This window comes from Dendrobates tinctorius, unplaced genomic scaffold (assembly GCF_039654945.1).
Source record: "Dendrobates tinctorius isolate UK_male_01 unplaced genomic scaffold, ASM3965494v1 ptg000099l, whole genome shotgun sequence".
Lineage (NCBI taxonomy): Eukaryota > Metazoa > Chordata > Amphibia > Anura > Dendrobatidae > Dendrobates > Dendrobates tinctorius.
This window is the reverse complement of record NW_027361767.1, coordinates 9,698,487-9,720,633: the sequence shown is the minus strand read 5'-3', so window position 1 is coordinate 9,720,633 and position 22,147 is coordinate 9,698,487. Positions and strand designations below refer to the sequence as shown.

General features: G+C 39.0%; 2 non-coding genes across 2 annotated transcripts; both read right to left on the bottom strand.

Moving 5' to 3' along the window:
- Window positions 1-1,794: 1,794 nt before the first annotated feature.
- Window positions 1,795-1,867, bottom strand: TRNAK-UUU (transfer RNA lysine (anticodon UUU)). Its single transcript has one exon. It is a non-coding gene; the product is annotated as a tRNA-Lys (tRNA).
- Window positions 1,868-21,729: 19,862 nt separating this feature from the next.
- TRNAK-UUU (transfer RNA lysine (anticodon UUU)) lies at window positions 21,730-21,802 on the bottom strand. Its single transcript has one exon. It is a non-coding gene; the product is annotated as a tRNA-Lys (tRNA).
- Window positions 21,803-22,147: the final 345 nt, after the last annotated feature.

Sequence of the window (22,147 nt, the reverse complement as noted above, 5' to 3'; positions counted from 1 at the left end):
TATACCTATAAAGAGAAAATTAAGACAAACTGAAGATTTTGCAGTGGTCTCTTAATTTTTGCCAGAGCTGTAGTTAGCAAGGCCGAAAAAAGACATTTGTCCGTCCAGTTCAGCCTATATTCCGTCAGAAGAAATCCCCAGATCTACGTCCTTCTAAAGTGACCGTCACCTTCCTTGGTATAAACAGATCCTCGGAGAGATATTTGTATTGTCCCCTTATATACTTATACATGGTTATGAGATCACCCCTCAGTTTCTAGACTAAATAATACTTTTTTGCTAAACTCTCTGGGTATTGTAGTTGTTGCCCTTCTTTGTACTCGCTCTAGTTCCACACAGATCATAATTTCTTTAGACCTTTTAGGTGATGACCTCACCTATTTTACATAACATTACCATTTATTAAAAGCTTACGCCCGAACAGGGACTTGAACCCTGGACCCTCAGATTAAAAGTCTGATGCTCTACCGACATCCGGGCTCTCTACATTGATAATCTCGCTGGGTACCGTAATTCTTCCATCCCGTTACTAAATTTTGTTGCCCCTTTTTGGACTTGCTCTAGTTCCACAAAAATCATAATTTCCAGGCTTGAATTGGGCAGGTTAATCTTTGCGAAGGACATGTGAATCAAGCCACATACAAGGTTATCCTGGAAAAATAGTTGATTCCTTCTGCTCAGGAAACGTTCCCCAACTCTGAGGACTGGCTTTTCCAGCAGAACAATGCACCATGCCACACGGCTAGGTAAACCAACGTGTGGATGAAGGAACACTAGCTCAAATCGCTGTCATGGCCAGCCCAATCTCCAAACCTGAACCCCATTGAAAACCTCTTGAATGTGAGGAAGATGGATAGTCACAAGCCATCAAACAAAGAAGAACTGCTTAAATTTTTGTACCAGGAGTGGCATAATGTCACCCAAAAGCAGTGTGAAAGACTGGTGGAAAGCATGCCAAGACACATGAAAGCTGTGATTAAAAATCATGGTTATTCCACAAAATATTGATTTCTGAACTCTTCCTGAGATAAAACATTAGTATTGTTGTTTCTAAATAATTATGAACTTGTTTTCGTAGCATTATTTGAGGTCTGCAAGCACTGCATTTTTTTTGCTATTTTGACCATTTTTCATTTTCTGAAAATAAGTACAAAATTTAGTGCTTGGAAATTCGAAGACATGTTGTCAGTAGTTTATAGAATATAAGAGCAATTTACATTTTACTCAAAAATATACCTATAAAGAGAAAATTAAGACAAACTGAAGATTTTGCAGTGGTCTCTTAATTTTTGCCAGAGCTGTAGTTAGCAAGGCCGAAAAAAGACATTTGTCCGTCCAGTTCAGCCTATATTCCGTCAGAAGAAATCCCCAGATCTACGTCCTTCTAAAGAACCTAATAACTGCAAGATACAATATTGTTACGCTCCAGGAAGACATCCGGGCCTCTCTTGAACCCCTTGACTGAGTTCGCCATCCCCACCTCCTCAGACAAGGAATTCCAGATTCTCCCTGCCCTACCAGTAAAGAATCCTTTTCTATGTTGGTGGAAAAACCTTCTCTCCTCCAGATGCAGAGAATGCCCCCTTGTGACCGTCACCTTCCTTGGTATAAACAGATCCTCGGAGAGATATTTGTATTGTCCCCTTATATACTTATACATGGTTATGAGATCACCCCTCAGTTTCTAGACAAAATAATACTTTTTTGCTAATCTCTCTGGGTATTGCAGTTGTTGCACCCACATTGTGATGACCTCACCTATTACCTATAACATTACCATTTATTAAAACCTTACGCCCGAACAGGGACTTGAACCCTGGACCCTCAGATTAAAAGTCTGATGCTCTACCGACTGAGCTATCCGGGCTCTCTACATTGATAATCTCGCTGGGTACCGTAATTCTTCCATCCCGTTACTAAATTTTGTTGCCCCTTTTTGGACTTGCTCTAGTTCCACAAAAATCATAATTTCCAGGCTTAAATTGGGCAGGTTAATCTTTGCAAAGGAAATGTGAATCAAGCCACATACAAGGTTATCCTGGAAAAATAGTTGATTCCTTCTGCTCAGGAAACGTTCCCCAACTCTGAGGACTGGCTTTTCCAGCAGAACAATGCACCATGCCACACGGCTAGGTAAACCAACGTGTGGATGAAGGAACACTAGCTCAAATCGCTGTCATGGCCAGCCCAATCTCCAAACCTGAACCCCATTGAAAACCTCTTGAATGTGAGGAAGATGGATAGTCACAAGCCATCAAACAAAGAAGAACTGCTTAAATTTTTGTACCAGGAGTGGCATAATGTCACCCAAAAGCAGTGTGAAAGACTGGTGGAAAGCATGCCAAGACACATGAAAGCTGTGATTAAAAATCATGGTTATTCCACAAAATATTGATTTCTGAACTCTTCCTGAGATAAAACATTAGTATTGTTGTTTCTTAATAATTATGAACTTGTTTTCGTAGCATTATTTGAGGTCTGCAAGCACTGCATTTTTTTTGCTATTTTGACCATTTTTCATTTTCTGAAAATAAGTACAAAATTTAGTGCTTGGAAATTCGAAGACATGTTGTCAGTAGTTTATAGAATATAAGAGCAATTTACATTTTACTCAAAAATATACCTATAAAGAGAAAATTAAGACAAACTGAAGATTTTGCAGTGGTCTCTTAATTTTTGCCAGAGCTGTAGTTAGCAAGGCCGAAAAAAGACATTTGTCCGTCCAGTTCAGCCTATATTCCGTCAGAAGAAATCCCCAGATCTACGTCCTTCTAAAGTGACCGTCACCTTCCTTGGTATAAACAGATCCTCGGAGAGATATTTGTATTGTCCCCTTATATACTTATACATGGTTATGAGATCACCCCTCAGTTTCTAGACTAAATAATACTTTTTTGCTAAACTCTCTGGGTATTGTAGTTGTTGCCCTTCTTTGTACTCGCTCTAGTTCCACACAGATCATAATTTCTTTAGACCTTTTAGGTGATGACCTCACCTATTTTACATAACATTACCATTTATTAAAAGCTTACGCCCGAACAGGGACTTGAACCCTGGACCCTCAGATTAAAAGTCTGATGCTCTACCGACATCCGGGCTCTCTACATTGATAATCTCGCTGGGTACCGTAATTCTTCCATCCCGTTACTAAATTTTGTTGCCCCTTTTTGGACTTGCTCTAGTTCCACAAAAATCATAATTTCCAGGCTTGAATTGGGCAGGTTAATCTTTGCGAAGGACATGTGAATCAAGCCACATACAAGGTTATCCTGGAAAAATAGTTGATTCCTTCTGCTCAGGAAACGTTCCCCAACTCTGAGGACTTGCTTTTCCAGCAGAACAATGCACCATGCCACACGGCTAGGTAAACCAACGTGTGGATGAAGGAACACTAGCTCAAATCGCTGTCATGGCCAGCCCAATCTCCAAACCTGAACCCCATTGAAAACCTCTTGAATGTGAGGAAGATGGATAGTCACAAGCCATCAAACAAAGAAGAACTGCTTAAATTTTTGTACCAGGAGTGGCATAATGTCACCCAAAAGCAGTGTGAAAGACTGGTGGAAAGCATGCCAAGACACATGAAAGCTGTGATTAAAAATCATGGTTATTCCACAAAATATTGATTTCTGAACTCTTCCTGAGATAAAACATTAGTATTGTTGTTTCTTAATAATTATGAACTTGTTTTCGTAGCATTATTTGAGGTCTGCAAGCACTGCATTTTTTTTGCTATTTTGACCATTTTTCATTTTCTGAAAATAAGTACAAAATTTAGTGCTTGGAAATTCGAAGACATGTTGTCAGTAGTTTATAGAATATAAGAGCAATTTACATTTTACTCAAAAATATACCTATAAAGAGAAAATTAAGACAAACTGAAGATTTTGCAGTGGTCTCTTAATTTTTGCCAGAGCTGTAGTTAGCAAGGCCGAAAAAAGACATTTGTCCGTCCAGTTCAGCCTATATTCCGTCAGAAGAAATCCCCAGATCTACGTCCTTCTAAAGTGACCGTCACCTTCCTTGGTATAAACAGATCCTCGGAGAGATATTTGTATTGTCCCCTTATATACTTATACATGGTTATGAGATCACCCCTCAGTTTCTAGACTAAATAATACTTTTTTGCTAAACTCTCTGGGTATTGTAGTTGTTGCCCTTCTTTGTACTCGCTCTAGTTCCACACAGATCATAATTTCTTTAGACCTTTTAGGTGATGACCTCACCTATTTTACATAACATTACCATTTATTAAAAGCTTACGCCCGAACAGGGACTTGAACCCTGGACCCTCAGATTAAAAGTCTGATGCTCTACCGACATCCGGGCTCTCTACATTGATAATCTCGCTGGGTACCGTAATTCCTCCATCCCGTTACTAAATTTTGTTGCCCCTTTTTGGACTTGCTCTAGTTCCACAAAAATCATAATTTCCAGGCTTGAATTGGGCAGGTTAATCTTTGCGAAGGACATGTGAATCAAGCCACATACAAGGTTATCCTGGAAAAATAGTTGATTCCTTCTGCTCAGGAAACGTTCCCCAACTCTGAGGACTGGCTTTTCCAGCAGAACAATGCACCATGCCACACGGCTAGGTAAACCAACGTGTGGATGAAGGAACACTAGCTCAAATCGCTGTCATGGCCAGCCCAATCTCCAAACCTGAACCCCATTGAAAACCTCTTGAATGTGAGGAAGATGGATAGTCACAAGCCATCAAACAAAGAAGAACTGCTTAAATTTTTGTACCAGGAGTGGCATAATGTCACCCAAAAGCAGTGTGAAAGACTGGTGGAAAGCATGCCAAGACACATGAAAGCTGTGATTAAAAATCATGGTTATTCCACAAAATATTGATTTCTGAACTCTTCCTGAGATAAAACATTAGTATTGTTGTTTCTTAATAATTATGAACTTGTTTTCGTAGCATTATTTGAGGTCTGCAAGCACTGCATTTTTTTTGCTATTTTGACCATTTTTCATTTTCTGAAAATAAGTACAAAATTTAGTGCTTGGAAATTCGAAGACATGTTGTCAGTAGTTTATAGAATATAAGAGCAATTTACATTTTACTCAAAAATATACCTATAAAGAGAAAATTAAGACAAACTGAAGATTTTGCAGTGGTCTCTTAATTTTTGCCAGAGCTGTAGTTAGCAAGGCCGAAAAAAGACATTTGTCCGTCCAGTTCAGCCTATATTCCGTCAGAAGAAATCCCCAGATCTATGTCCTTCTAAAGTGACCGTCACCTTCCTTGGTACAAACAGATCCTCGGAGAGATATTTGTATTGTCCCCTTATATACTTATACATGGTTATGAGATCACCCCTCAGTTTCTAGACTAAATAATACTTTTTTGCTAAACTCTCTGGGTATTGTAGTTGTTGCCCTTCTTTGTACTCGCTCTAGTTCCACACAGATCATAATTTCTTTAGACCTTTTAGGTGATGACCTCACCTATTTTACATAACATTACCATTTATTTAAAGCTTATGCCCGAACAGGGACTTGAACCCTGGACCCTCAGATTAAAAGTCTGATGCTCTACCGACATCCGGGCTCTCTACATTGATAATCTCGCTGGGTACCGTAATTCTTCCATCCCGTTACTAAATTTTGTTGCCCCTTTTTGGACTTGCTCTAGTTCCACAAAAATCATAATTTCCAGGCTTGAATTGGGCAGGTTAATCTTTGCGAAGGACATGTGAATCAAGCCACATACAAGGTTATCCTGGAAAAATAGTTGATTCCTTCTGCTCAGGAAACGTTCCCCAACTCTGAGGACTGGCTTTTCCAGCAGAACAATGCACCATGCCACACGGCTAGGTAAACCAACGTGTGGATGAAGGAACACTAGCTCAAATCGCTGTCATGGCCAGCCCAATCTCCAAACCTGAACCCCATTGAAAACCTCTTGAATGTGAGGAAGATGGATAGTCACAAGCCATCAAACAAAGAAGAACTGCTTAAATTTTTGTACCAGGAGTGGCATAATGTCACCCAAAAGCAGTGTGAAAGACTGGTGGAAAGCATGCCAAGACACATGAAAGCTGTGATTAAAAATCATGGTTATTCCACAAAATATTGATTTCTGAACTCTTCCTGAGATAAAACATTAGTATTGTTGTTTCTTAATAATTATGAACTTGTTTTCGTAGCATTATTTGAGGTCTGCAAGCACTGCATTTTTTTTGCTTTTTTGACCATTTTTCATTTTCTGAAAATAAGTACAAAATTTAGTGCTTGGAAATTCGAAGACATGTTGTCAGTAGTTTATAGAATATAAGAGCAATTTACATTTTACTCAAAAATATACCTATAAAGAGAAAATTAAGACAAACTGAAGATTTTGCAGTGGTCTCTTAATTTTTGCCAGAGCTGTAGTTAGCAAGGCCGAAAAAAGACATTTGTCCGTCCAGTTCAGCCTATATTCCGTCAGAAGAAATCCCCAGATCTACGTCCTTCTAAAGTGACCGTCACCTTCCTTGGTATAAACAGATCCTCGGAGAGATATTTGTATTGTCCCCTTATATACTTATACATGGTTATGAGATCACCCCTCAGTTTCTAGACTAAATAATACTTTTTTGCTAAACTCTCTGGGTATTGTAGTTGTTGCCCTTCTTTGTACTCGCTCTAGTTCCACACAGATCATAATTTCTTTAGACCTTTTAGGTGATGACCTCACCTATTTTACATAACATTACCATTTATTAAAAGCTTACGCCCGAACAGGGACTTGAACCCTGGACCCTCAGATTAAAAGTCTGATGCTCTACCGACATCCGGGCTCTCTACATTGATAATCTCGCTGGGTACCGTAATTCTTCCATCCCGTTACTAAATTTTGTTGCCCCTTTTTGGACTTGCTCTAGTTCCACAAAAATCATAATTTCCAGGCTTGAATTGGGCAGGTTAATCTTTGCGAAGGACATGTGAATCAAGCCACATACAAGGTTATCCTGGAAAAATAGTTGATTCCTTCTGCTCAGGAAACGTTCCCCAACTCTGAGGACTGGCTTTTCCAGCAGAACAATGCACCATGCCACACGGCTAGGTAAACCAACGTGTGGATGAAGGAACACTAGCTCAAATCGCTGTCATGGCCAGCCCAATCTCCAAACCTGAACCCCATTGAAAACCTCTTGAATGTGAGGAAGATGGATAGTCACAAGCCATCAAACAAAGAAGAACTGCTTAAATTTTTGTACCAGGAGTGGCATAATGTCACCCAAAAGCAGTGTGAAAGACTGGTGGAAAGCATGCCAAGACACATGAAAGCTGTGATTAAAAATCATGGTTATTCCACAAAATATTGATTTCTGAACTCTTCCTGAGATAAAACATTAGTATTGTTGTTTCTTAATAATTATGAACTTGTTTTCGTAGCATTATTTGAGGTCTGCAAGCACTGCATTTTTTTTGCTATTTTGACCATTTTTCATTTTCTGAAAATAAGTACAAAATTTAGTGCTTGGAAATTCGAAGACATGTTGTCAGTAGTTTATAGAATATAAGAGCAATTTACATTTTACTCAAAAATATACCTATAAAGAGAAAATTAAGACAAACTGAAGATTTTGCAGTGGTCTCTTAATTTTTGCCAGAGCTGTAGTTAGCAAGGCCGAAAAAAGACATTTGTCCGTCCAGTTCAGCCTATATTCCATCAGAAGAAATCCCCAGATCTACGTCCTTCTAAAGTGACCGTCACCTTCCTTGGTATAAACAGATCCTCGGAGAGATATTTGTATTGTCCCCTTATATACTTATACATGGTTATGAGATCACCCCTCAGTTTCTAGACTAAATAATACTTTTTTGCTAAACTCTCTGGGTATTGTAGTTGTTGCCCTTCTTTGTACTCGCTCTAGTTCCACACAGATCATAATTTCTTTAGACCTTTTAGGTGATGACCTCACCTATTTTACATAACATTACCATTTATTAAAAGCTTACGCCCGAACAGGGACTTGAACCCTGGACCCTCAGATTAAAAGTCTGATGCTCTACCGACATCCGGGCTCTCTACATTGATAATCTCGCTGGGTACCGTAATTCTTCCATCCCGTTACTAAATTTTGTTGCCCCTTTTTGGACTTGCTCTAGTTCCACAAAAATCATAATTTCCAGGCTTGAATTGGGCAGGTTAATCTTTGCGAAGGACATGTGAATCAAGCCACATACAAGGTTATCCTGGAAAAATAGTTGATTCCTTCTGCTCAGGAAACGTTCCCCAACTCTGAGGACTGGCTTTTCCAGCAGAACAATGCACCATGCCACACGGCTAGGTAAACCAACGTGTGGATGAAGGAACACTAGCTCAAATCGCTGTCATGGCCAGCCCAATCTCCAAACCTGAACCCCATTGAAAACCTCTTGAATGTGAGGAAGATGGATAGTCACAAGCCATCAAACAAAGAAGAACTGCTTAAATTTTTGTACCAGGAGTGGCATAATGTCACCCAAAAGCAGTGTGAAAGACTGGTGGAAAGCATGCCAAGACACATGAAAGCTGTGATTAAAAATCATGGTTATTCCACAAAATATTGATTTCTGAACTCTTCCTGAGATAAAACATTAGTATTGTTGTTTCTTAATAATTATGAACTTGTTTTCGTAGCATTATTTGAGGTCTGCAAGCACTGCATTTTTTTTGCTATTTTGACCATTTTTCATTTTCTGAAAATAAGTACAAAATTTAGTGCTTGGAAATTCGAAGACATGTTGTCAGTAGTTTATAGAATATAAGAGCAATTTACATTTTACTCAAAAATATACCTATAAAGAGAAAATTAAGACAAACTGAAGATTTTGCAGTGGTCTCTTAATTTTTGCCAGAGCTGTAGTTAGCAAGGCCGAAAAAAGACATTTGTCCGTCCAGTTCAGCCTATATTCCGTCAGAAGAAATCCCCAGATCTACGTCCTTCTAAAGTGACCGTCACCTTCCTTGGTATAAACAGATCCTCGGAGAGATATTTGTATTGTCCCCTTATATACTTATACATGGTTATGAGATCACCCCTCAGTTTCTAGACTAAATAATACTTTTTTGCTAAACTCTCTGGGTATTGTAGTTGTTGCCCTTCTTTGTACTCGCTCTAGTTCCACACAGATCATAATTTCTTTAGACCTTTTAGGTGATGACCTCACCTATTTTACATAACATTACCATTTATTAAAAGCTTACGCCCGAACAGGGACTTGAACCCTGGACCCTCAGATTAAAAGTCTGATGCTCTACCGACATCCGGGCTCTCTACATTGATAATCTCGCTGGGTACCGTAATTCTTCCATCCCGTTACTAAATTTTGTTGCCCCTTTTTGGACTTGCTCTAGTTCCACAAAAATCATAATTTCCAGGCTTGAATTGGGCAGGTTAATCTTTGCGAAGGACATGTGAATCAAGCCACATACAAGGTTATCCTGGAAAAATAGTTGATTCCTTCTGCTCAGGAAACGTTCCCCAACTCTGAGGACTGGCTTTTCCAGCAGAACAATGCACCATGCCACACGGCTAGGTAAACCAACGTGTGGATGAAGGAACACTAGCTCAAATCGCTGTCATGGCCAGCCCAATCTCCAAACCTGAACCCCATTGAAAACCTCTTGAATGTGAGGAAGATGGATAGTCACAAGCCATCAAACAAAGAAGAACTGCTTAAATTTTTGTACCAGGAGTGGCATAATGTCACCCAAAAGCAGTGTGAAAGACTGGTGGAAAGCATGCCAAGACACATGAAAGCTGTGATTAAAAATCATGGTTATTCCACAAAATATTGATTTCTGAACTCTTCCTGAGATAAAACATTAGTATTGTTGTTTCTTAATAATTATGAACTTGTTTTCGTAGCATTATTTGAGGTCTGCAAGCACTGCATTTTTTTTGCTATTTTGACCATTTTTCATTTTCTGAAAATAAGTACAAAATTTAGTGCTTGGAAATTCGAAGACATGTTGTCAGTAGTTTATAGAATATAAGAGCAATTTACATTTTACTCAAAAATATACCTATAAAGAGAAAATTAAGACAAACTGAAGATTTTGCAGTGGTCTCTTAATTTTTGCCAGAGCTGTAGTTAGCAAGGCCGAAAAAAGACATTTGTCCGTCCAGTTCAGCCTATATTCCGTCAGAAGAAATCCCCAGATCTACGTCCTTCTAAAGTGACCGTCACCTTCCTTGGTATAAACAGATCCTCGGAGAGATATTTGTATTGACCCCTTATATACTTATACATGGTTATGAGATCACCCCTCAGTTTCTAGACTAAATAATACTTTTTTGCTAATCTCTCTGGGTATTTTAGTTGTTGCCCTTCTTTGTACTCGCTCTAGTTCCACACAGATCATAATTTCTTTAGACCTTTTATCAGCATACAAGTTACACCCACATTGCACCCCCATGATGACCTCACCTATTTTACATAACATTACCATTTATTAAAAGCTTACGCCCACATTGCACCCCCATGATGACCTCACCTATTTTACATAACATTACCATTTATTAAAAGCTTACGCCCGAACAGGGACTTGAACCCTGGACCCTCAGATTAAAAGTCTGATGCTCTACCGACATCCGGGCTCTCTACATTGATAATCTCGCTGGGTACCGTAATTCTTCCATCCCGTTACTAAATTTTGTTGCCCCTTTTTGGACTTGCTCTAGTTCCACAAAAATCATAATTTCCAGGCTTGAATTGGGCAGGTTAATCTTTGCGAAGGACATGTGAATCAAGCCACATACAAGGTTATCCTGGAAAAATAGTTGATTCCTTCTGCTCAGGAAACGTTCCCCAACTCTGAGGACTGGCTTTTCCAGCAGAACAATGCACCATGCCACACGGCTAGGTAAACCAACGTGTGGATGAAGGAACACTAGCTCAAATCGCTGTCATGGCCAGCCCAATCTCCAAACCTGAACCCCATTGAAAACCTCTTGAATGTGAGGAAGATGGATAGTCACAAGCCATCAAACAAAGAAGAACTGCTTAAATTTTTGTACCAGGAGTGGCATAATGTCACCCAAAAGCAGTGTGAAAGACTGGTGGAAAGCATGCCAAGACACATGAAAGCTGTGATTAAAAATCATGGTTATTCCACAAAATATTGATTTCTGAACTCTTCCTGAGATAAAACATTAGTATTGTTGTTTCTTAATAATTATGAACTTGTTTTCGTAGCATTATTTGAGGTCTGCAAGCACTGCATTTTTTTTGCTATTTTGACCATTTTTCATTTTCTGAAAATAAGTACAAAATTTAGTGCTTGGAAATTCGAAGACATGTTGTCAGTAGTTTATAGAATATAAGAGCAATTTACATTTTACTCAAAAATATACCTATAAAGAGAAAATTAAGACAAACTGAAGATTTTGCAGTGGTCTCTTAATTTTTGCCAGAGCTGTAGTTAGCAAGGCCGAAAAAAGACATTTGTCCGTCCAGTTCAGCCTATATTCCGTCAGAAGAAATCCCCAGATCTACGTCCTTCTAAAGTGACCGTCACCTTCCTTGGTATAAACAGATCCTCGGAGAGATATTTGTATTGTCCCCTTATATACTTATACATGGTTATGAGATCACCCCTCAGTTTCTAGACTAAATAATACTTTTTTGCTAAACTCTCTGGGTATTGTAGTTGTTGCCCTTCTTTGTACTCGCTCTAGTTCCACACAGATCATAATTTCTTTAGACCTTTTAGGTGATGACCTCACCTATTTTACATAACATTACCATTTATTAAAAGCTTACGCCCGAACAGGGACTTGAACCCTGGACCCTCAGATTAAAAGTCTGATGCTCTACCGACATCCGGGCTCTCTACATTGATAATCTCGCTGGGTACCGTAATTCCTCCATCCCGTTACTAAATTTTGTTGCCCCTTTTTGGACTTGCTCTAGTTCCACAAAAATCATAATTTCCAGGCTTGAATTGGGCAGGTTAATCTTTGCGAAGGACATGTGAATCAAGCCACATACAAGGTTATCCTGGAAAAATAGTTGATTCCTTCTGCTCAGGAAACGTTCCCCAACTCTGAGGACTGGCTTTTCCAGCAGAACAATGCACCATGCCACACGGCTAGGTAAACCAACGTGTGGATGAAGGAACACTAGCTCAAATCGCTGTCATGGCCAGCCCAATCTCCAAACCTGAACCCCATTGAAAACCTCTTGAATGTGAGGAAGATGGATAGTCACAAGCCATCAAACAAAGAAGAACTGCTTAAATTTTTGTACCAGGAGTGGCATAATGTCACCCAAAAGCAGTGTGAAAGACTGGTGGAAAGCATGCCAAGACACATGAAAGCTGTGATTAAAAATCATGGTTATTCCACAAAATATTGATTTCTGAACTCTTCCTGAGATAAAACATTAGTATTGTTGTTTCTTAATAATTATGAACTTGTTTTCGTAGCATTATTTGAGGTCTGCAAGCACTGCATTTTTTTTGCTATTTTGACCATTTTTCATTTTCTGAAAATAAGTACAAAATTTAGTGCTTGGAAATTCGAAGACATGTTGTCAGTAGTTTATAGAATATAAGAGCAATTTACATTTTACTCAAAAATATACCTATAAAGAGAAAATTAAGACAAACTGAAGATTTTGCAGTGGTCTCTTAATTTTTGCCAGAGCTGTAGTTAGCAAGGCCGAAAAAAGACATTTGTCCGTCCAGTTCAGCCTATATTCCGTCAGAAGAAATCCCCAGATCTATGTCCTTCTAAAGTGACCGTCACCTTCCTTGGTACAAACAGATCCTCGGAGAGATATTTGTATTGTCCCCTTATATACTTATACATGGTTATGAGATCACCCCTCAGTTTCTAGACTAAATAATACTTTTTTGCTAAACTCTCTGGGTATTGTAGTTGTTGCCCTTCTTTGTACTCGCTCTAGTTCCACACAGATCATAATTTCTTTAGACCTTTTAGGTGATGACCTCACCTATTTTACATAACATTACCATTTATTTAAAGCTTATGCCCGAACAGGGACTTGAACCCTGGACCCTCAGATTAAAAGTCTGATGCTCTACCGACATCCGGGCTCTCTACATTGATAATCTCGCTGGGTACCGTAATTCTTCCATCCCGTTACTAAATTTTGTTGCCCCTTTTTGGACTTGCTCTAGTTCCACAAAAATCATAATTTCCAGGCTTGAATTGGGCAGGTTAATCTTTGCGAAGGACATGTGAATCAAGCCACATACAAGGTTATCCTGGAAAAATAGTTGATTCCTTCTGCTCAGGAAACGTTCCCCAACTCTGAGGACTGGCTTTTCCAGCAGAACAATGCACCATGCCACACGGCTAGGTAAACCAACGTGTGGATGAAGGAACACTAGCTCAAATCGCTGTCATGGCCAGCCCAATCTCCAAACCTGAACCCCATTGAAAACCTCTTGAATGTGAGGAAGATGGATAGTCACAAGCCATCAAACAAAGAAGAACTGCTTAAATTTTTGTACCAGGAGTGGCATAATGTCACCCAAAAGCAGTGTGAAAGACTGGTGGAAAGCATGCCAAGACACATGAAAGCTGTGATTAAAAATCATGGTTATTCCACAAAATATTGATTTCTGAACTCTTCCTGAGATAAAACATTAGTATTGTTGTTTCTTAATAATTATGAACTTGTTTTCGTAGCATTATTTGAGGTCTGCAAGCACTGCATTTTTTTTGCTTTTTTGACCATTTTTCATTTTCTGAAAATAAGTACAAAATTTAGTGCTTGGAAATTCGAAGACATGTTGTCAGTAGTTTATAGAATATAAGAGCAATTTACATTTTACTCAAAAATATACCTATAAAGAGAAAATTAAGACAAACTGAAGATTTTGCAGTGGTCTCTTAATTTTTGCCAGAGCTGTAGTTAGCAAGGCCGAAAAAAGACATTTGTCCGTCCAGTTCAGCCTATATTCCGTCAGAAGAAATCCCCAGATCTACGTCCTTCTAAAGTGACCGTCACCTTCCTTGGTATAAACAGATCCTCGGAGAGATATTTGTATTGTCCCCTTATATACTTATACATGGTTATGAGATCACCCCTCAGTTTCTAGACTAAATAATACTTTTTTGCTAAACTCTCTGGGTATTGTAGTTGTTGCCCTTCTTTGTACTCGCTCTAGTTCCACACAGATCATAATTTCTTTAGACCTTTTAGGTGATGACCTCACCTATTTTACATAACATTACCATTTATTAAAAGCTTACGCCCGAACAGGGACTTGAACCCTGGACCCTCAGATTAAAAGTCTGATGCTCTACCGACATCCGGGCTCTCTACATTGATAATCTCGCTGGGTACCGTAATTCTTCCATCCCGTTACTAAATTTTGTTGCCCCTTTTTGGACTTGCTCTAGTTCCACAAAAATCATAATTTCCAGGCTTGAATTGGGCAGGTTAATCTTTGCGAAGGACATGTGAATCAAGCCACATACAAGGTTATCCTGGAAAAATAGTTGATTCCTTCTGCTCAGGAAACGTTCCCCAACTCTGAGGACTGGCTTTTCCAGCAGAACAATGCACCATGCCACACGGCTAGGTAAACCAACGTGTGGATGAAGGAACACTAGCTCAAATCGCTGTCATGGCCAGCCCAATCTCCAAACCTGAACCCCATTGAAAACCTCTTGAATGTGAGGAAGATGGATAGTCACAAGCCATCAAACAAAGAAGAACTGCTTAAATTTTTGTACCAGGAGTGGCATAATGTCACCCAAAAGCAGTGTGAAAGACTGGTGGAAAGCATGCCAAGACACATGAAAGCTGTGATTAAAAATCATGGTTATTCCACAAAATATTGATTTCTGAACTCTTCCTGAGATAAAACATTAGTATTGTTGTTTCTTAATAATTATGAACTTGTTTTCGTAGCATTATTTGAGGTCTGCAAGCACTGCATTTTTTTTGCTATTTTGACCATTTTTCATTTTCTGAAAATAAGTACAAAATTTAGTGCTTGGAAATTCGAAGACATGTTGTCAGTAGTTTATAGAATATAAGAGCAATTTACATTTTACTCAAAAATATACCTATAAAGAGAAAATTAAGACAAACTGAAGATTTTGCAGTGGTCTCTTAATTTTTGCCAGAGCTGTAGTTAGCAAGGCCGAAAAAAGACATTTGTCCGTCCAGTTCAGCCTATATTCCATCAGAAGAAATCCCCAGATCTACGTCCTTCTAAAGTGACCGTCACCTTCCTTGGTATAAACAGATCCTCGGAGAGATATTTGTATTGTCCCCTTATATACTTATACATGGTTATGAGATCACCCCTCAGTTTCTAGACTAAATAATACTTTTTTGCTAAACTCTCTGGGTATTGTAGTTGTTGCCCTTCTTTGTACTCGCTCTAGTTCCACACAGATCATAATTTCTTTAGACCTTTTAGGTGATGACCTCACCTATTTTACATAACATTACCATTTATTAAAAGCTTACGCCCGAACAGGGACTTGAACCCTGGACCCTCAGATTAAAAGTCTGATGCTCTACCGACATCCGGGCTCTCTACATTGATAATCTCGCTGGGTACCGTAATTCTTCCATCCCGTTACTAAATTTTGTTGCCCCTTTTTGGACTTGCTCTAGTTCCACAAAAATCATAATTTCCAGGCTTGAATTGGGCAGGTTAATCTTTGCGAAGGACATGTGAATCAAGCCACATACAAGGTTATCCTGGAAAAATAGTTGATTCCTTCTGCTCAGGAAACGTTCCCCAACTCTGAGGACTGGCTTTTCCAGCAGAACAATGCACCATGCCACACGGCTAGGTAAACCAACGTGTGGATGAAGGAACACTAGCTCAAATCGCTGTCATGGCCAGCCCAATCTCCAAACCTGAACCCCATTGAAAACCTCTTGAATGTGAGGAAGATGGATAGTCACAAGCCATCAAACAAAGAAGAACTGCTTAAATTTTTGTACCAGGAGTGGCATAATGTCACCCAAAAGCAGTGTGAAAGACTGGTGGAAAGCATGCCAAGACACATGAAAGCTGTGATTAAAAATCATGGTTATTCCACAAAATATTGATTTCTGAACTCTTCCTGAGATAAAACATTAGTATTGTTGTTTCTTAATAATTATGAACTTGTTTTCGTAGCATTATTTGAGGTCTGCAAGCACTGCATTTTTTTTGCTATTTTGACCATTTTTCATTTTCTGAAAATAAGTACAAAATTTAGTGCTTGGAAATTCGAAGACATGTTGTCAGTAGTTTATAGAATATAAGAGCAATTTACATTTTACTCAAAAATATACCTATAAAGAGAAAATTAAGACAAACTGAAGATTTTGCAGTGGTCTCTTAATTTTTGCCAGAGCTGTAGTTAGCAAGGCCGAAAAAAGACATTTGTCCGTCCAGTTCAGCCTATATTCCGTCAGAAGAAATCCCCAGATCTACGTCCTTCTAAAGTGACCGTCACCTTCCTTGGTATAAACAGATCCTCGGAGAGATATTTGTATTGTCCCCTTATATACTTATACATGGTTATGAGATCACCCCTCAGTTTCTAGACTAAATAATACTTTTTTGCTAAACTCTCTGGGTATTGTAGTTGTTGCCCTTCTTTGTACTCGCTCTAGTTCCACACAGATCATAATTTCTTTAGACCTTTTAGGTGATGACCTCACCTATTTTACATAACATTACCATTTATTAAAAGCTTACGCCCGAACAGGGACTTGAACCCTGGACCCTCAGATTAAAAGTCTGATGCTCTACCGACATCCGGGCTCTCTACATTGATAATCTCGCTGGGTACCGTAATTCTTCCATCCCGTTACTAAATTTTGTTGCCCCTTTTTGGACTTGCTCTAGTTCCACAAAAATCATAATTTCCAGGCTTGAATTGGGCAGGTTAATCTTTGCGAAGGACATGTGAATCAAGCCACATACAAGGTTATCCTGGAAAAATAGTTGATTCCTTCTGCTCAGGAAACGTTCCCCAACTCTGAGGACTGGCTTTTCCAGCAGAACAATGCACCATGCCACACGGCTAGGTAAACCAACGTGTGGATGAAGGAACACTAGCTCAAATCGCTGTCATGGCCAGCCCAATCTCCAAACCTGAACCCCATTGAAAACCTCTTGAATGTGAGGAAGATGGATAGTCACAAGCCATCAAACAAAGAACTGCTTAAATTTTTGTACCAGGAGTGGCATAATGTCACCCAAAAGCAGTGTGAAAGACTGGTGGAAAGCATGCCAAGACACATGAAAGCTGTGATTAAAAATCATGGTTATTCCACAAAATATTGATTTCTGAACTCTTCCTGAGATAAAACATTAGTATTGTTGTTTCTTAATAATTATGAACTTGTTTTCGTAGCATTATTTGAGGTCTGCAAGCACTGCATTTTTTTTGCTATTTTGACCATTTTTCATTTTCTGAAAATAAGTACAAAATTTAGTGCTTGGAAATTCGAAGACATGTTGTCAGTAGTTTATAGAATATAAGAGCAATTTACATTTTACTCAAAAATATACCTATAAAGAGAAAATTAAGACAAACTGAAGATTTTGCAGTGGTCTCTTAATTTTTGCCAGAGCTGTAGTTAGCAAGGCCGAAAAAAGACATTTGTCCGTCCAGTTCAGCCTATATTCCGTCAGAAGAAATCCCCAGATCTACGTCCTTCTAAAGTGACCGTCACCTTCCTTGGTATAAACAGATCCTCGGAGAGATATTTGTATTGTCCCCTTATATACTTATACATGGTTATGAGATCACCCCTCAGTTTCTAGACTAAATAATACTTTTTTGCTAATCTCTCTGGGTATTGTAGTTGTTGCCCTTCTTTGTACTCGCTCTAGTTCCACACAGATCATAATTTCTTTAGACCTTTTATCAGCATACAAGTTACACCCACATTGCACCCCCATGATGACCTCACCTATTTTACATAACATTACCATTTATTAAAAGCTTACGCCCACATTGCACCCCCATGATGACCTCACCTATTTTACATAACATTACCATTTATTAAAAGCTTACGCCCGAACAGGGACTTGAACCCTGGACCCTCAGATTAAAAGTCTGATGCTCTACCGACATCCGGGCTCTCTACATTGATAATCTCGCTGGGTACCGTAATTCTTCCATCCCGTTACTAAATTTTGTTGCCCCTTTTTGGACTTGCTCTAGTTCCACAAAAATCATAATTTCCAGGCTTGAATTGGGCAGGTTAATCTTTGCGAAGGACATGTGAATCAAGCCACATACAAGGTTATCCTGGAAAAATAGTTGATTCCTTCTGCTCAGGAAACGTTCCCCAACTCTGAGGACTGGCTTTTCCAGCAGAACAATGCACCATGCCACACGGCTAGGTAAACCAACGTGTGGATGAAGGAACACTAGCTCAAATCGCTGTCATGGCCAGCCCAATCTCCAAACCTGAACCCCATTGAAAACCTCTTGAATGTGAGGAAGATGGATAGTCACAAGCCATCAAACAAAGAAGAACTGCTTAAATTTTTGTACCAGGAGTGGCATAATGTCACCCAAAAGCAGTGTGAAAGACTGGTGGAAAGCATGCCAAGACACATGAAAGCTGTGATTAAAAATCATGGTTATTCCACAAAATATTGATTTCTGAACTCTTCCTGAGATAAAACATTAGTATTGTTGTTTCTTAATAATTATGAACTTGTTTTCGTAGCATTATTTGAGGTCTGCAAGCACTGCATTTTTTTTGCTATTTTGACCATTTTTCATTTTCTGAAAATAAGTACAAAATTTAGTGCTTGGAAATTCGAAGACATGTTGTCAGTAGTTTATAGAATATAAGAGCAATTTACATTTTACTCAAAAATATACCTATAAAGAGAAAATTAAGACAAACTGAAGATTTTGCAGTGGTCTCTTAATTTTTGCCAGAGCTGTAGTTAGCAAGGCCGAAAAAAGACATTTGTCCGTCCAGTTCAGCCTATATTCCGTCAGAAGAAATCCCCAGATCTACGTCCTTCTAAAGTGACCGTCACCTTCCTTGGTATAAACAGATCCTCGGAGAGATATTTGTATTGTCCCCTTATATACTTATACATGGTTATGAGATCACCCCTCAGTTTCTAGACTAAATAATACTTTTTTGCTAAACTCTCTGGGTATTGTAGTTGTTGCCCTTCTTTGTACTCGCTCTAGTTCCACACAGATCATAATTTCTTTAGACCTTTTAGGTGATGACCTCACCTATTTTACATAACATTACCATTTATTAAAAGCTTACGCCCGAACAGGGACTTGAACCCTGGACCCTCAGATTAAAAGTCTGATGCTCTACCGACATCCGGGCTCTCTACATTGATAATCTCGCTGGGTACCGTAATTCTTCCATCCCGTTACTAAATTTTGTTGCCCCTTTTTGGACTTGCTCTAGTTCCACAAAAATCATAATTTCCAGGCTTGAATTGGGCAGGTTAATCTTTGCGAAGGACATGTGAATCAAGCCACATACAAGGTTATCCTGGAAAAATAGTTGATTCCTTCTGCTCAGGAAACGTTCCCCAACTCTGAGGACTGGCTTTTCCAGCAGAACAATGCACCATGCCACACGGCTAGGTAAACCAACGTGTGGATGAAGGAACACTAGCTCAAATCGCTGTCATGGCCAGCCCAATCTCCAAACCTGAACCCCATTGAAAACCTCTTGAATGTGAGGAAGATGGATAGTCACAAGCCATCAAACAAAGAAGAACTGCTTAAATTTTTGTACCAGGAGTGGCATAATGTCACCCAAAAGCAGTGTGAAAGACTGGTGGAAAGCATGCCAAGACACATGAAAGCTGTGATTAAAAATCATGGTTATTCCACAAAATATTGATTTCTGAACTCTTCCTGAGATAAAACATTAGTATTGTTGTTTCTTAATAATTATGAACTTGTTTTCGTAGCATTATTTGAGGTCTGCAAGCACTGCATTTTTTTTGCTATTTTGACCATTTTTCATTTTCTGAAAATAAGTACAAAATTTAGTGCTTGGAAATTCGAAGACATGTTGTCAGTAGTTTATAGAATATAAGAGCAATTTACATTTTACTCAAAAATATACCTATAAAGAGAAAATTAAGACAAACTGAAGATTTTGCAGTGGTCTCTTAATTTTTGCCAGAGCTGTAGTTAGCAAGGCCGAAAAAAGACATTTGTCCGTCCAGTTCAGCCTATATTCCGTCAGAAGAAATCCCCAGATCTACGTCCTTCTAAAGTGACCGTCACCTTCCTTGGTATAAACAGATCCTCGGAGAGATATTTGTATTGTCCCCTTATATACTTATACATGGTTATGAGATCACCCCTCAGTTTCTAGACTAAATAATACTTTTTTGCTAATCTCTCTGGGTATTGTAGTTGTTGCCCTTCTTTGTACTCGCTCTAGTTCCACACAGATCATAATTTCTTTAGACCTTTTATCAGCATACAAGTTACACCCACATTGCACCCCCATGATGACCTCACCTATTTTACATAACATTACCATTTATTAAAAGCTTACGCCCACATTGCACCCCCATGATGACCTCACCTATTTTACATAACATTACCATTTATTAAAAGCTTACGCCCGAACAGGGACTTGAACCCTGGACCCTCAGATTAAAAGTCTGATGCTCTACCGACATCCGGGCTCTCTACATTGATAATCTCGCTGGGTACCGTAATTCTTCCATCCCGTTACTAAATTTTGTTGCCCCTTTTTGGACTTGCTCTAGTTCCACAAAAATCATAATTTCCAGGCTTGAATTGGGCAGGTTAATCTTTGCGAAGGACATGTGAATCAAGCCACATACAAGGTTATCCTGGAAAAATAGTTGATTCCTTCTGCTCAGGAAACGTTCCCCAACTCTGAGGACTGGCTTTTCCAGCAGAACAATGCACCATGCCACACGGCTAGGTAAACCAACGTGTGGATGAAGGAACACTAGCTCAAATCGCTGTCATGGCCAGCCCAATCTCCAAACCTGAACCCCATTGAAAACCTCTTGAATGTGAGGAAGATGGATAGTCACAAGCCATCAAACAAAGAAGAACTGCTTAAATTTTTGTACCAGGAGTGGCATAATGTCACCCAAAAGCAGTGTGAAAGACTGGTGGAAAGCATGCCAAGACACATGAAAGCTGTGATTAAAAATCATAGTTATTCCACAAAATATTGATTTCTGAACTCTTCCTGAGATAAAACATTAGTATTGTTGTTTCTTAATAATTATGAACTTGTTTTCGTAGCATTATTTGAGGTCTGCAAGCACTGCATTTTTTTTGCTATTTTGACCATTTTTCATTTTCTGAAAATAAGTACAAAATTTAGTGCTTGGAAATTCGAAGACATGTTGTCAGTAGTTTATAGAATATAAGAGCAATTTACATTTTACTCAAAAATATACCTATAAAGAGAAAATTAATACAAACTGAAGATTTTGCAGTGGTCTCTTAATTTTTGCCAGAGCTGTAGTTAGCAAGGCCGAAAAAAGACATTTGTCCGTCCAGTTCAGCCTATATTCCGTCAGAAGAAATCCCCAGATCTACGTCCTTCTAAAGTGACCGTCACCTTCCTTGGTATAAACAGATCCTCAGAGAGATATTTGTATTGTCCCCTTATATACTTATACATGGTTATGAGATCACCCCTCAGTTTCTAGACTAAATAACACACACAGATCATAATTTCTTTAGACCTTTTAGGTGATGACCTCACCTATTTTACATAACATTACCATTTATTAAAAGCTTTCGCCCGAACAGGGACTTGAACCCTGGACCCTCAGATTAAAAGTCTGATGCTCTACCGACTGAGCTATCCGGGCTCTCTACATTGATAATCTCGCTGGGTACTGTAATTCTTCCATCCCGTTACTAAATTTTGTTGCCCCTTTTTGGACTTGCTCTAGTTCCACAAAAATCATAATTTCCAGGCTTGAATTGGGCAGGTTAATCTTTGCGAAGGACATGTGAATCAAGCCACATACAAGGTTATCCTGGAAAAATAGTTGATTCCTTCTGCTCAGGCAACGTTCCCCAACTCTGAGGACTGGCTTTTCCAGCAGAACAATGCACCATGCCACACGGCTAGGTAAACCAACGTGTGGATGAAGGAACACTAGCTCAAATCGCTGTCATGGCCAGCCCAATCTCCAAACCTGAACCCCATT